This window comes from Staurois parvus, unplaced genomic scaffold (assembly GCF_062004578.1).
Source record: "Staurois parvus isolate SC_StPar_1 unplaced genomic scaffold, SC_StPar_1.0 ptg001149l, whole genome shotgun sequence".
Lineage (NCBI taxonomy): Eukaryota > Metazoa > Chordata > Amphibia > Anura > Ranidae > Staurois > Staurois parvus.
The window spans coordinates 27,565-36,608 of NW_028318945.1; positions in this window are offsets into that span (position 1 = coordinate 27,565).

The following is a 9,044-nucleotide window of genomic DNA, read 5'->3' on the forward strand; positions in this document are numbered from 1 at the left end:
GCCATCCTGGAGGAGTTGGACTGCCTGTGCAACCTCTGTAGGGTCCAAGTATCGCCTCATCCTACCAGTAGTGACACTGACCCTAGCCAAATGCAAAACTAGTGAAAAACAGTCAGAAAAGATGAGTAGGGAAAACAATGTCAGTGTCCTCCACCTGTAAATCCATTCCTGTCTCATTGTTGCCCATCTAGTGCACCTGTTAATTTCATTAACACCAAAGCAGCTGAAACTGATTAACAACCCCCTCTGCTACTTACCTGACCACATCGATATCCTGGGAGTGTAAGTGACTTGATCCTATACTCTGATTAAAAAGTGTTCCTTTAATTTTTTTGAGCAGTATAAATATATCTATATACATAAATAGATAAGGTGGTGTGGTGCTAATACCATGTGATAATAGACAAAAAATATACATAAAGGACTCGATATTAAATAGGTGAATACATAAATTATATGAATCTATAGGTGTACACCTAATGTGATAAAAGATGACAAGTGAGCGCACAATAGATATCAAGCTGCTGACATTAAGGATGAACCCCTGTATCCTCAAAGAGACAAATAAATATATAATGCAGAGCTAAATTCATAAAGTGACAGATGCATATACAGTGAAGCGCAAGGTAATCGCGCTAAAGTGACCACAGCATATATGGAGTGTGTCGTCAAAACTGATGAAAAAAAGTGAATGGATAATTCAATAGTGACAATGGTCACTATTTTTTTTTCATCAATTTTGACGACACACTCCATATATGCTGTGGTCACTTTAGCGCGATTACCTTGCGCTTCACTGTAGATGCATCTGTCACTTTATGAATTTGGTGCACCTAATGTGTAGCCCAAAAACATTCCATCAAGAATGTGACTAAATATAAGTGAAACAAATATTAAACCAAATATAAATACATGTGATCATAAATGAACAATAATCATAGCACAAATTCCCAAACATATAATTGTGATGAATCAATCTTCAACAGTGAAAATAAATATGTGCTCAAGTGCATCAGACCATGTGTCACCGTCTAGCATGCACCCTTCCCTCCATTCTTTGACCCTCAAAGAGTCAAAAGGCATAACAAATCACCAGTTAGTCCCAGGTGGGATGAATTTCAGTCTCTGGATGGACACAGGATCAGCTTCCACACAGTCCATGGTCAATCAGCCATTACAATGGTAAGGCACCTTTACAAAACTCCTCCACTCTCCCAATGGCTCATAAACAGGGAATCAAAGAAAAAGCCACCATAGTGTAATAGAGAAAAGTTTATTATACCATACACAAATGCCAAAGACCTACTCACACATTAAAATCGGGTCATAGACCCACCAGGTATGGAGTGTATAGCCCACGGTCAGGATGCTTGCATAGGGACACACATCCACCATCTCCTGAGCTCAGGGCAGGGGTGGACTGACAACTCATGGGGCCCCCAGGCGATAGGGGCTCATGGGGCCCCTGTGTCCTTGCACAAACTCAAAAAAGCCTATGAAAAAGGTACCAGGGGCATCTCATGGGGCCCCATACTGACCTCGGGCAGTGCCAGAGTTTCCAAATGGTCAGTCCGTCTCTGGCTCAGGGGCTCCGATCAGAGGAAGATTACTTAATGAGAAAGTATATACTGATCAAAGGTTGTGCCGCACTATCATGAAGCTGGGGAAGCTTGATATAGACTGTAGTAAAGAATAAAAGAGAGAGCGCACCAACCTTGCGCATTACCAGTATTAATAAATTCATCTACTGTTTACTGAGGTAATGCGCAAGGTTGATGCGCTCTTTCTTTTATTCTTTGCTTGCATAGGGAGTCCAAAGATGGCTGTCGTCCGTGCGTAATTGCGTCACCACGCTCACATGTTATCGTGAGTGTTACATGTCGAACTATGAGAACATTTTCCTTCCACTTCACAATTCTCTGCCACTTTGTGTTGGTCTAACGCATCAAATCCTAATAAAATACATTTACGTTTTTGGTTGTAACATGACAGAATGTGGAAAATTTCAAAAGGTATGAATACTTTTTCAAGGAAATATATATATATATATATATATATTAACAAATAAAAAAAAATTATATATATATAAATATAAAAAAAATTTTTTCACTTTTGGTTCCCAGAGTAAGGAGCTTGTAAAAGGAGACACCTTACCCTTTATCTATTCAAATCCCTGGTGTCATTGTTAGTGTACACATGCAGGGAAGTCTACTGATTAGCATTCATTTGCATAGTCTTTGGTCCCTGATGAGTAGGATTGTTCAATGGAAGTGTGCATATGCTTGACTACTTTTACATAACTCATTTACATTTCCTAAAACAATACCCAGAAATCAGTATAAACAGTACTAATCAGAATAAAAAAAAATTTAATAAAGAAAGCCTATGGTAACTTGTGCTATATAGCTTTATTTTATTAAGTTATATATTTTTTATGTATTTAATTTCCAGCGCTCATTTTTCATATTTTTTTGTGTACATGTTTATAAATATATCTTTTGCTTTATAGCTTTATTTTTTTTAAGTTTATGTAAGTATGTAACTTTGCAACTATATTCATGCATGCTCTGAAAACATTTCCAGTGCTTGTTTTTCATAATATTTTTTGTGTATATGTTTTTATAAATATAACTTTGCTATATAGCTTTATTTAAGTTTTACATATATTTTTTACTTTTTTTTTAAACAATTGACATTTATTCATAAAAAGCAGAACATATAAACATCAGTGAACTACAAAAAGCTTTGCAGTTAAGAAATTATGTAGTACACGGTAACAAATGTTGTTTTCTGGAAAAACTCGGTAGTACAATATTTATTTTATCTATTGGTTAAACTAGATGGTCTTTTTTTTCAACTTGAGTATTTAACTTTGTAACTATATTCACAGATACATTGAAAAAATGTCCAGTGCTCATTTTTTTTTTCATAATATTTTTGTGTATATGTTTATAAATATAACTTTTGCTATATAGCTTTGTTTTATTTAAGTTCTATATTTTTTACTTTTTTTTTTTATTTTTAAACAATTGACATTTATTCATAAAAAGCAGGACATATAAACATCAGTGAACTACAAAAAGCTTTGCAGTTAAGAAATTATGTAGTACACGGTAACAAATGTTGTTTTCTGGAAAAACTCGGTAGTACAATATTTATTTTATCTATTGGTTGAACTAGATGGTCTTTTTTTCAACTTAAGTATCTAACTTTGTAACTATATTCATGGATACTCTGAAAAAATTTCCAGTGTTCATTTTTCATAATATTTTTTGTGTATATGTTTACAAATATAACTTTTGCTATATAGCTTTATTTTTTTTAAGTTATATATTTTTTATGTATTTTTAAACAATTGACATTTATTCATAAAAAGCAGAACATATAAACATCAGTGAACTACAAAAAGCTTTGCAGTTATGAAGTTAAGGTAGTACAATATTTATTTTATTTAGATGGTCTTTTTTTTCAACTTAAATATGTAACCTTGTAACTATATTCACGGATACTCTGTAAACATTTCCAGTGATCATGTTTTTCGTAATATTTTTGTGTATTTGTTTATAAATATAACTTTTGCTATATAGCTTTATTTTATTAAGTTATATATTTTTTTATTAAGTTATGTATTTATTTTTAAACAATTTGACATTTATTCATAAAAAGCAGAACATATAAACATCAGTGAACTACAAAAAGCTTTGCAGTTATGAAGTTATGTAGTACACGGTAACAAATGTTGGCTTCTGGAAAAACTCGGTAGTACAATATTTATTTTTTCTATTGGTTGAACTAGGGTGTCCGTTTATGAACCAGCGGTAATAGATCGCTGCTCAGTTCTCCGGCATTCTCGGAGAACACAGTTCTCCTGTGAATGCAGTTTATGAAGCAGTTCTCCGAACGAAGGGAGAACGGTCTACAAACTCTGGAAAACGGCTGATTTTACTATAATCTCGAGAGATTACAGTAAAAGATCAGTTTACTAAGCAGAGGTAAATTATCTCTGCTTAGTTTTCGGTCCCTCTGATTCTCCAGCTCTGGGCTGGAGAATCTGGAGGGAGAACACAGATCTCCAGAGAAGGGCTGACATGATCTCCTGAGTGTCATAAACTGTGAATGACCAGAGAATAGCTGAGATCCATTGAATCGCAGCTATTCTCTGTGTCATAAATGGACACCTAGATGGTCTTTTTTTTCAACTTAAGTATGTAACTTTGTAACTATATTCATGGATACTCTGAAAAAATTTCCAGTGCTCATTTTTCGTAATATTTTTGTGTATATGTTTACAAATATAGCTTTTGCTATATAGCTTTATTTTATTTAAGTTATATATTTATTATGTATTTATTTTTAAACAGTTGACATTTATTCATAAAAAGCAGAACATCAGTGAACTAAAAAAGCTTATAAAGTTATGTAGTACATGGCAGGGGCGGACTGACAACTCATGGGGCCCCCGAGCAATAGGGGATCATGGGGCCCCTGTGTCCTTGCCCACACTCAAAAAAGCCTATAAAAAAGGTACCAGGGGCATCTCATGGGGAACCCTACTGACCCCGGGCCCTCGGGCAGCGCCCGAGTGCTCGAATGGTCAGTCCTCCCCTGGTACATGGTAATAAATGTTGGCTTCTGGAAAAACTCTGTAGTACAATATTTATTTTATCTAGATGGTCTTTTTTTCAACTTAAATATGAAACATTGTAACTATATTCATGGATACTCTGAAAAAATTTCCAGTGCTCATTTTTCGTAATATTTTTGTGTATATGTTTACAAATATAGCTTTTGCTATATAGCTTTATTTTATTTAAGTTATATATTTTTTATGTATTTATTTTTAAACAGTTGACATTTATTCATAAAAAGCAGAACATCAGTGAACTAAAAAAGCTTATAAAGTTATGTAGTACATGGCAGGGGCGGACTGACAACTCATGGGGCCCCCGAGCAATAGGGGATCATGGGGCCCCTGTGTCCTTGCCCACACTCAAAAAAAGCCTATAAAAAAGGTACCAGGGGCATCTCATGGGGAACCCTACTGACCCCAGGCCCTCGGGCAGCGCCCGAGTGCTCGAATGGTCAGTCCTCCCCTGGTACATGGTAATAAATGTTGGCTTCTGGAAAAACTCTGTAGTACAATATTTATTTTATCTAGATGGTCTTTTTTTCAACTTAAGTATGAAACATTGTAACTATATTCATGGATACTCTGAAAAAATTTCCAGTGTTCATTTTTCCTAATGTTTTTTGTGTATATGTTTACAAATGTAACTTTTTTTCCCTATTGTCTAGCTCCTGTTCACACCGCTGCAACTTGTCATGTGATTTGACAGTACGCACCCTTTTTGTGCCTATGGAAGCGTTCAAATCCATGCGACTCCGATTTGAAAAAGGTTCCTGCACTATTTTTGGTGTTTTCAAGTGCAACTTGCATTGACTACTGTGCATGAAATCGCACAAATGTCGGCAAGCCGCACATGAAATCCCACTGAACGTCAGCTTTGAAATCGCACTGAAGTAGCACACTTTCAAAGCCGCATTCAGTGTGAATGGAGGCTTAAAGCAGAGGTATCTAACTTTTTGATTTTCATGGGCCACGTTGGAAGAAGAGGAATTGTCTTGGGCTGCACCAGGGGTGGACTGACAACTCATGGGGCCCCTGGGCAATAGGGGATCATGGGGCCCCTGTATCCTTGCCCAAACTCAAAAAAGCCCATGAAAAAGGTACTAGGGGCATCTCATGGGGCCCCCTACTGACCCTGGGCTCTTGGGCAGTACCCGAGTTTCCAAATGGTCAGTCCGCCCCTGGGCTGCACAAAAAATATGCAAACACTAAGTAGAGCTGGTGAGCAGAAAAATTCGGGCAGATCACAAGGTAACGATCTCTGATATAGATAATGTACCTATCTGAGGAATAAGACGTATTTGTAATTTTTTTTCATTATAAAAGTAAAAAGAGGGAACATGAAATGAGTGCAATATTGATAAACTACTCCATCAATATCTGGTTGGATGGATGGAGTAGCAATTCTCAATGAATTCTCAAGGTGCTCATCAGATATTTTGGTTCTAATTTTGCCCTTCGTGTGCTTCATACTTGAGGACCAGTTCACACGACATGCATTTCAGTTGCTTTTTTCTGCATCCAAAATGCACAGAAAATAGTTTATACGGTTGTCAGTGTAATAGTTCACATCAGTGCTTGCAGTTCCAGTGCATTCTTGATGCAGAAAAAAAAGTAGAACAGGCTGCATTATTCCTGCACAGAACTGTACTGTAATACAGAAAAACACACCAAAACGCACCAAAAATGCACGTTTCTATTTATATTTCAATGTTTTTTATTTTAAACCGTATAAAACAGAGGCAACAAAACACACCCACGCAAGGGCTATCAATTGCACATATAAAAAAATAATAAAAATAGAAAAAACAGTGCTCTAACGCCAACAGAGCAAAAGGTGCGCCCACGCAGGGGCTATCAATGGCACATAAATTACAAAAACATTAGTATAAGGCAGGCCATAGACGGGCTGTTTATCGGCCGAAGTGTAGGCCGATAAACGAAACATCGGTCGTTGCTGCCACCAATGCTGATGAAAAACGTCCGCTTTTCGTGGATTTTCCAGCATGACCGATAAAAAAGAAAACGAGAAGATCCGCAGAAAACGGCCAACGGCATTGCCCCACTAACGGCGTGAATATTGGCCCGAATTCGGCCGATAAACGACCCGTCTATGGCCTGCATAACTCTGACTGTAACTCAAACTAAAAGCAGCTATCACTGCCACACCAAAAACAAACAGGAAAAGAAAGGAGGAGTACAATGAAAAAAAAATGTAACAAAACCAAAGAGCAGGGGTCTAAGAAACATGTCCTTATTTAAACTGAAGAAAAAGAGAGGGGAAGAAATGTACTGGAATGCATCAAAAACGCACTGGAAAGCATTAAAAAAGCACATTTAGAAATGCATCCGGAACTCTTCTGGACTGCGCTTCTATAGTGTGAGTCAGCCCTAAAAATAGTTGCTCACAAATATCGGTGCTGCCGAAAACTGAAGACTTGAATAAGGCGTGATTGTGAAGAATGGGAGATTTTTCTTTGGAAAGATAAAACTTATAAAAGTCCAGTTTAGAGACACTGTCAAATGTTTCTTCGGTCGCATGTGTTCACTAAGTGTAAACGTATTTTTACAAAAAAATCAACATTTTCAAGTAAGTTTATGGATTTGTTTTGTGCTGCATTCATAGTCGTCTTGGCTTTAACCTCCTTAGCGGTATTCCCGAGTGTAGCTCGGGGTAAAATTTCAGTACCAAAAGCGGTAACCCCGAGCTACGCTCAGGCTTACCATGCGGCGCTGCATAGGGAGTCCCTGCAGAGCTTACCTTGTCCTTGGCTCCCGCGATGTGTCCCCTGCAGCGTCCCCCGCCATCTCCTCCAGCCGATGCTGGCATCCGGCTTCTGTGTTCCGGTCCCTGTGACGTCGGGACGTACGGGCGCCGCCGGCGGCGGGATATTTGAAAATTTTAAAAAATTTTATTTTTTTTCCAAACAAATTTTACATAATAAAACATTGCTGTTTCAACCCATTTCACATACATTTTGTCCCGAGTGCTTTGTCCGGCGCCCTGCCTGCATTTTGTCTGTTCTTTCTGCCTGGAAACTGAGAAACGTCCATGGCGTCCAAAAAGTGTCCCTTTAGGTCAAACGTGGGTTTAGACCGGCTAGAGAACAGCGATAGTAAATCAGAACCACTTGCAGAATTGAGTGATAATGATTTGTGGGGGAAATTCGTCATCAGACACTGAAAACGATTTTGCGACTTTGCTCAGCAATGTGCGAACTTGGCGCTCTATTTCACATTTCAGTGTTTTTGGTTTGATTTATATTATTGAATTAAATTTATTATTATATTATTATTTTTTATGATTATTTATTAAATTATTATTTATGATTTAGTGTTTCAAATTTTATCATATCCGGAATGTTTACTAGACTCTTGTTCGGACAGATTTCAGTGAGTTATTCCTAAAAATTACAGGCCTACAATAAAAAACTACATATTTCCATGCAAAATAATGGTACCGCTTTCAGCACCAAAAATCTGAAATAATCAGACTGCTAGGGAGGTTAAAAGGCAGAGCTATTGTTACTGCAGGATCAGTTATGAAAACCCGCAACTGCTACAAGTAATCATAGCCACTTGGTATAGAACAAGGGTGGGCAACTGTGGCCCTCCAGCTGTTGTAGAACTACAAGTCCCATGAGGCATTGCAAAACTGACAGTTACAAGCATGACTCCCAAAGCCAGAGGCATGATGGGACTTGTAGTTCACCAACAGCTGGAGGGCTACAGTTGCCCACCCTTGGTATAGAATATTGAGTATTATGTCATGTTTTTGGTGCATTAAAATTCTTTAAATTGTATTTTTTCCCCAAAAACTGCGTTTAAAAAACTGCTACCAAATACTGAGTGACATAGACATCTGCAACATCTGCTATTTTATTCCCTAGGGCAGTGGTCTCCAAACTGCGGCCCTTTGCTTGCCTCTATCTGGCCCTTGGGACACTATTGTTCCAGCTGACACCAATGATGAGGCACCATTCCTCCAACTTTCATCATTAATGGGACACTCCTTCTTCCCACTGATACCAATGATGGGGCACTATTCTTTCTGCTAAGACCAATGATGAGGCACTATTCCTCCCACTGATACCAATGATGAGGCACTATTTCTCCCACTGACACTATCGATGGGGCTCTATTCTTCCCACTGATACCATCAATGGGGCACTATTCCTCCCACTGATACCAATGATGAGGCACTATTTCTCCCACTGACACCATCAATGGGGCACTATTCTTCCTTCAAAGACCAATGATGAGGCACCATTCTTCCCACTTTCACCATTAATGGGACACTCTTCTTCCCACTGATACCAATGATGGGGCACTATTCCTCCTGCTAATACCAATGACGAGGCACTATTGCTCCCACTGACACCAATGATGGGGCACTATTGCTCCCACTGACACCATC